This window comes from Rhinichthys klamathensis, unplaced genomic scaffold, assembly GCF_029890125.1.
Source record: "Rhinichthys klamathensis goyatoka isolate OS25496 unplaced genomic scaffold, OSU_Roscu_1.1 h1tg000368l_1, whole genome shotgun sequence".
NCBI classification, from domain to species: domain Eukaryota; kingdom Metazoa; phylum Chordata; class Actinopteri; order Cypriniformes; family Leuciscidae; genus Rhinichthys; species Rhinichthys klamathensis.
The window spans coordinates 645858-653081 of NW_026606876.1; the positions used below are offsets into that span (position 1 = coordinate 645858).

Below are 7224 nucleotides of genomic sequence, written 5' to 3' on the forward strand. Positions count from 1 at the left end.
ATACTCGTTAGCAATTAAAACATGATTACATGTATTATAATAGATTATAAACAACTTTGTTTTGTTTTTGTTAACTTAGTAAATTTGGGCAACCTAAGACTGACATTTCTCAGCTCTTTTTCCATGTGTATTTCTCATCCCTTTTTGCTGCCTGCAGAAGTCCCGGCTGTCCCTCAATGAATGTTTTAAACTCCAAACATGATAATTTAAAGTTTAATCTAACTTGAAGTTCGGCTTTGACCAACCCCACTGACATCCTGTTCCTATTGTCTAACCAGACATCCAGGCACGTGCACACATAGACATCAAAGGGGGCTTGAGCACCTGCCCTTTTTATTCCTGGAGAGAAAGTGCCCTTTTTTCTGAGGTGCTTTTTTATTTATTTTTAAAATAATATATATATTATTGTTGGTCGTCGCTAGGCCAAACTTCTGCCTAGCCCCCCTAAAAATTTGTGATTAATTAATGTAGGCTACACAAATTCGTGTTCGCTTCAGTCTTGTTATTATCAGATTCAGCGCGTTCTTCATCTTCATTCCGCAGCGGCGCCGAGCAGAGAGCACGTCAGAAACAGAGGACAGGGTGTGTGTGTTCATCTGAGCCTCATTGGTCTGTCACTGCTCGTCAATGTCAGAATATTTGAGATGACCAATCAAATCAAAGTAGGCGGGCTTTATGGTCACAGACGTTGCTGAGCGTGAATTTTAACCATTTTAACAGTGCAACTCGACGCGGACGGTCAAGTGCGAGATAAGTAAGTAGCTAAACTTAACATTTCATATTTGACATTTTTTTAGGTCGTAAATATTAAACGAATGACTAAAAATAATCAGGCAAACTAATATAGTTTTGTCTAATTTCGCCATTTTGAACTGAAAATAGGCCTATGTAACGTGACTCATGTAATGTAATAATTAGTTTACTGTCATTGTGAGGGGACAAGACACATTAACAAAGCCGTTTTCATCATGTTCGGCACAAGATTAATAATGAATGTTTACATATTGAGAATATAATACAAATTGTAGCCTTTGGTAAATTAAAAAAAAAGCTCAGCTTTAGGAGGGGAAGAGAAAGGGATGAAGAGACTGAGAAAAAAGAAAGGGTGATGGAGATGAGAAGAGAGCAGGTATTGACAAATAATCTACTGCCCACTGACATGGTTTTAAAGCTATTTCTTATCCCTTTTTAGGGTCTTCAAACGTCTTGAAATGCACATATCAGACAAATAAAAAATTTGAACCCCCCTACCAACCTCAAATTTAGGACCTCTGTGATTATAAAGCCCTGTCTACGGCCCTGTATTAGGCATAAGATCAATAATAAATGTGTAGCCTACATATTGTGAATGCATTTAATTAACTTAATTACCTTTAGTAGCTTTCAGTAAATAAACGCGTCTGAGAAAAGGATTCATAGGCAAAATCAACCTATCAGTTGACCCTATGTTTACTTTCTTCAATGACAGACAAAAAATGAAAAGCTCAGTCAAAGCTCAGCTTTAGGAGGGGAAGAGACAGGGCAAGATAAAAACAAAGAGAAAAAGAGTGTGATGATGACGAGGAGAGAAAAATAATCAGCTGCCCACTGACATGGTTTTAAAGCTGTTATCCAATTTTTTTGGCCTTCAAAACATCTTAAAATGCACATATGTAGATCAGAGAAATCAAAATTTTCTCGGGGAAACACCGAACCCTCTTCCGTACTTCACATTTGGGACCACAGTGATTATAAAACCCTGACTTTGCATGGTAATGAAACTGATTAATAGTGAGCATTAGATCCTAAACTAGTGTTACCTTTTTTTATTTAAAAAAAAAAAAATATATATATATATACACTCATTGGGGGCTTAGCCCCACTAAAATGAAAATCCTAGTGACACCCCTGCTACAGATGCAAACAGATGGAGGATAGTTTAAAACAAACTCCATCTAATTGTGAATTTTGAAGGTTTTATTTGATGATGATGATGATGATACAGTCATGCGTGAAACAATTGTGTGAGTTTGAGGAAGATAAAATTAATTAACTTTTTTAATTAATTTTTTTTTAAAGTCAGAGTTGTTAATATATATACTTTTTTGTTTAAAAAAAAGTAAAAAAAAAAAAAAAAAAACGTAATTATGAGAAGTGCCCTTTTTTTCACTTGAGCCCCTGCCCCTCAAAATGTCTGTGCACGTCCCTGCAGACATCCTCCATGTGGCTAAATACACGCTCAGCATAGGCGTTGCTGAAAGGGACAGGAAAAACAAATGATACCACTTTGAGCAATTCAGTTGCTGCTTTCTCCTTCAAAAAAAAAAAAAGCCAATTTCTTGTCTGGTGCCAGCTCTTCTGGGATGCTCTCAAGAGCATCCCATTCCATTGGACCACTCAGTCGCAGACAGCTAGCGTTAGACATAACTGGATCATCAAAATCAAAGTTAGCCTCCAGGTATTGAACAGCCTTTTCAAAAAAGCTGTCGACCAGTGTTACAAACTGAGTTTGGTCTCTTGCACTTAGTTTTCGGAATGCTTGCTTTGTTTTACTACCATACAATCTGTGTGCACGACACAAGATTAATTGGCTGCGCAATCGGCTAATTACTCCATGAACATCCAGTAGAGTAGCACTCTCATTTTCCAACTTCTGAATTGCGCTGTCAAATTCCTGCATTACATTGTGCATGAGCAACAGGAAACATTCAGACACTGTCACATCATCCTCATCGCTGTTGGCAGCATCAGCACCACCTCTGCATACAACCTTCCAGATAATGTCAGGACAATCCTTCTTTCCCAGTGACAAAAAAATAACACTTGAGGGCAGGCCAACACTCCAGGATCCGCTGAATTGCAGGCAATAGAGATAACCAACGGGTTGGAACATGCCTCAGTATCTCTTTGTACTGTACTGAAGTAAACTCGCAAAACTCTTTCAGAGATTCTACTTTTTTGGCTGAGCATGAGAATTCATTGTAGATTTTTAGGACAATGGATTCAACATCATAACATGCAGCACTGAGAATTCTGTTCGCATTTTCAGGGTGTTGTGGATCAAGTGGACTTACAGATGCATTGTCAGCACCATATGCACTGATCTGGCTGGCACACAAGCCATTTGTGTCTGTGATATCCAAAATTTGTTCGTAGATAGCTCTGCTGGTTTCATGGGGGTCTTCGTAAAATTCCAATAGCCCATATTTAACACCCTCGTCTTCGTGGAAATATTGGACTGCGTATGGAAATAGTTTGGCGCTCCCTGAGTTTGATGCATCAGAGCAGACTGAAAAATATGGGGTATGTTTCAGTTCTGTAGCTAAACGCTCCTGGCTGTAAGGTGCTAGGACGTTTTGAACTAAAGCTTCAGGATGCGTGCGACCGACCGACAGCAGTTGCTAGGCGATGTAGGCGATAAGTTGAGCTATGTATTTCTGCTTCCAAACAAATAAAAGTAAACGCCTGGCATTGGCCAATCCACTGTTGTACCACTGTTTTTACCCGTTTACAGACACAGGATTGGATGTACACAACCATGAAGAAAACACAGTAACAGTAGAAGGAAACGGATTAATTTGAAACCAGGAAATTCTACTTTAGAAGTAAATTTTCACAAAAAAACGATAGAATATAAATTTTCCGGGACTGTCTCTCAAAAAAAGAGAACAATCCCTGGAAAACCCGGGACGGGTGGCACTATTTTTTAATCAGAATATGAAGCAGTCACGTGGTTGTGTGTCGAAACAAAGCTTCGGACGTCACTGATCACATGGTTATGGCAAGACGAATCAAGCTCCGGTACAGTGGTTCATGTGAGATGTTTCATTTTTTTTAAACAAGCTTCGAAGCCTCGGTGCCGAACGTCACATCACTAGTCATAGTCACGTATTGTTTATTTTGTATTTGTTTATTTTCAATAAATTGCACGTGGATTAAACTGTGCTAAATATAACAATAAAATGTGGTTGTAATGGAATTTAGTTCGGGTTGCCACCCGTCCCGGTTTTCCCGGGATTGTTCTCTTTTTTGATGTCCTTCAAAGCTGGAAACGCCCCTGGTTGACCCCTCCCCCTCAAAGTGTCCCGGTTTTTCACAAATCAAAGGTGGCAACCCTAAATTTAGTCCTTTACTGCAATAATTTGAGAGTGAAAAAATGGGTCTTTTGGAATCTTGTTTTAATACTGTGTGCTCACGTGTCCCTTTAAAATAATTCCAGGGCTTTCCTTCTGTTCACACATTCAACATGCTGATGCAAAAGCTAAGCTGGATCACTTGTAAGTATTAATTTCAGGGAACTACACTGCGACCTTTTGAAATGCCATTGCGACCCTAATTTTTAATGGGTCGCAAATGTATCACTGACTATTTTTGTACCTATAGATATGACTATTCATCATATCGCATTGGTTTTCATTTCGGAGTCGGAGCACTAATCTGTTTATTTTTAAGTTACACATTCTACATTGATTAAAAAAGAAAATCAAATGTGTTTTTAATGGTAATTATTTTATACGGAAATCATTTATTAATAATTCAGATGAGAATAAAGTTAGGGTTAATTAAAATTAAGGAAAACAATATATATTGATCTGAAATATAGCAAATTAATTTTAAATTCATTCAGGTACAATTACCAAACATATATCAAGGTCATTTTGTCTTTTTATTAATTTAATTAATAAACTAATTATATAAAACTATTGTCAGTGCACTACAAATAAACTGGATCTATGCCTTTATTAATAAAACTTATACAACTTAAAAATACAAGGCTTAAGACATTTATAAAAATGCCTTCTGCATTTTTGTTTTGCTTTTCACTCCATTGTACCGAAATCGTACCGAACCGTGATGTCTGAACCAAGGTATGAACCCAACCGTGACTTCTGTGTACCGTTCCACCCCTAATGCAGAACAGTTTCATTATTGTTCATTATTATCCAGAGAGCGGCTTACTATAAATAATTTGTGCGACCAAATCATGTTTTGCGCCAGTAACTGAAAAAGTTAGTAGCGCAAGTGCCACCAGTGGAAAAGGTTAGTGTAGTTCCCTGCATTTGGAACCTCTTCAACTTGCATGATTTCAAATGTTTTAACTTGTTTTTATTGGTAGTAGTTTCTGTATCAACATGGTAAGTCAATACTGACTAATACATGTTTAGTCTGATTAAATAAAGACTTTCAAGTGCAGAACGTTTAAGTAATCTTACTTCTGTTTCCTCTCTGCAGGTGCAGAAGCAAAAAAAAACAACAAAAAAAAACGGTGGCCTGTGAAGGAGAATCTGCGCTTCTCAACTGTGGTGAGTAATTAGTCATTTAAGTTATATTATTGGCTTTTGTTCCTAAATACAACAGTATGAGTGCAGGGAACAGGATCATGAGGGGACCTTGAGCCTTTGTGTCTCCAACCACATGGAATGTGCTAAAACTACCACAATTCTGTTTTTTTATTTTCTTTAAACAATAGATTCGAATTTCATAAAGGTCAATAAAGCCAACTATGGGGAGACTAATCGCAAAACGTGCGTTAGTGGGAAACAAGCTCATCAGATCTCAAAAACACAATGCAACACAGCAGCGTCCCTCTCTATAATGTCTGCTCGGTAGGCTAACTGATAGCATAGGAACAATTTACAATTTCAGATTATACATTAAGCACAAGATTCATATTGTCTGTATATTAAAGCTATTAAGTACTTGTCATTGTCTGTCCATGAATCAGGTGTGATGGAAGTAAGAGCTGTACTGTTCCTGCAGTGAACTCTGTTTTCTCTAATCCTTGTGTTGGGACTTTTAAATACCTGGATCTGACTTATGACTGTCACCCAGCAAGTAAGTCATTTCCATCGTAAATTTTGAAGCTGAACATTTTATAATTTAAGGTGTAGTAAGGATATTTGAAAATCTTGCACTGTTATTTACTGTGTTTCTGACCACTGCCACTGTGGAAAAAGAAACATTGGTTTTAGTTTACATTTTGAGAGGTCGTAGAATGATACAAGAGCTAATAGACAATCTCTTTTCTAATTTTATTTTTTCTTAAGGTGTGATGGGAAGAAGTCTTGTCAACTAGTGCTTCAAATTCTGTCTTCTCTGATCCATGTGTGGGTGTTTATAAGTATCTGGAAGTGACATACTGCTGTAAATAATATTGATCATCCTGCCACAAATGTACCTTATGTCCATGTGTCATGATCATGTCCAAAAAATGACAATAATGAAAAGCAAAATAAAGTAGCCTAAATATTAAAAATAAAAAGTGGAATCCAGATGCTTTACAAATTGTTCACTTTGTAAACACCAGGTTTGTACTTCCGCCTACATCACGTGTGACCTTTCAGCGTGATTTCGTAATGAGTGGCGCATCACAGGTAGTGCAAGTCAAGCATTTGTGGTAAAAGTATATTTCACTAGATAAGACCCTTATTCCTCGGATCATGTAAAGCCCTTTGAAACTGCAAATTGGACCTTCAACCCGTTGGTTCCCATTGAAGTCATTATTATGGAGAAAAATCCTGGAATGTTTTCCTCAAAAACCTTAATTTCTTTTCGACTGAAGAAAAAAAGCCATGAATATCTTGGATGACGTTGGTGTGTGTAAATTATCAGGAAATTTTAATTCTGAAGTGAACTAATCATTAAAATACTAGTGATGGCATTTCAAAACACTTGCTCATGAAGCTTTGAAATCTTTACAAATCTTTTGTTCCGAATCAATGGTTCGGAGCGTGTATCAAACTGCCAGAGTCACGTGATTTCAGTAAACGAGGCTTCATTACGTCATAACTGTTTCGAAACACTTTGAAATTTCAATGGTTCACCGCTGGGGGCGATGATCTCTGTCAACCCGTGAATCATGAGGAGTCACTGAGAACCATTGAACAAGTGTCTGTGGGTTTTACCAGATCTCTGATCAGTTTTATACATTTGTAGACGTTTCAATTAGACTTTAGTATAATTAAAATGAATAATGGTAGTTAATAGTCTCTATTGGTCTGTTTAGCTGAGCCGTTCATAGAACAAACAAAACAAACCCTGACATTTTTTAAAATAACATATAGACACTTAATAATCTAATTAGATGATAAGATATTTGCATCTGAAAGATTTTACTTTCAATCAAAAAATGTGCAATAGATTTGTAAAAGGTGTTTTTACTTTTTATGCATGTGTGGTGGTTACAAATATAAAGGAAAAGAGTAAATAAAACTAATAATAATTAGTGTCATCAGAATATGTTGT

General features: G+C 36.9%; 1 pseudogene; it reads left to right on the forward strand.

Moving 5' to 3' along the window:
- The first annotated feature begins 4833 nt into the window (after positions 1-4833).
- On the forward strand, positions 4834-6131 carry LOC130069444 (L-rhamnose-binding lectin CSL3-like; annotated as a pseudogene).
- Positions 6132-7224: the final 1093 nt, after the last annotated feature.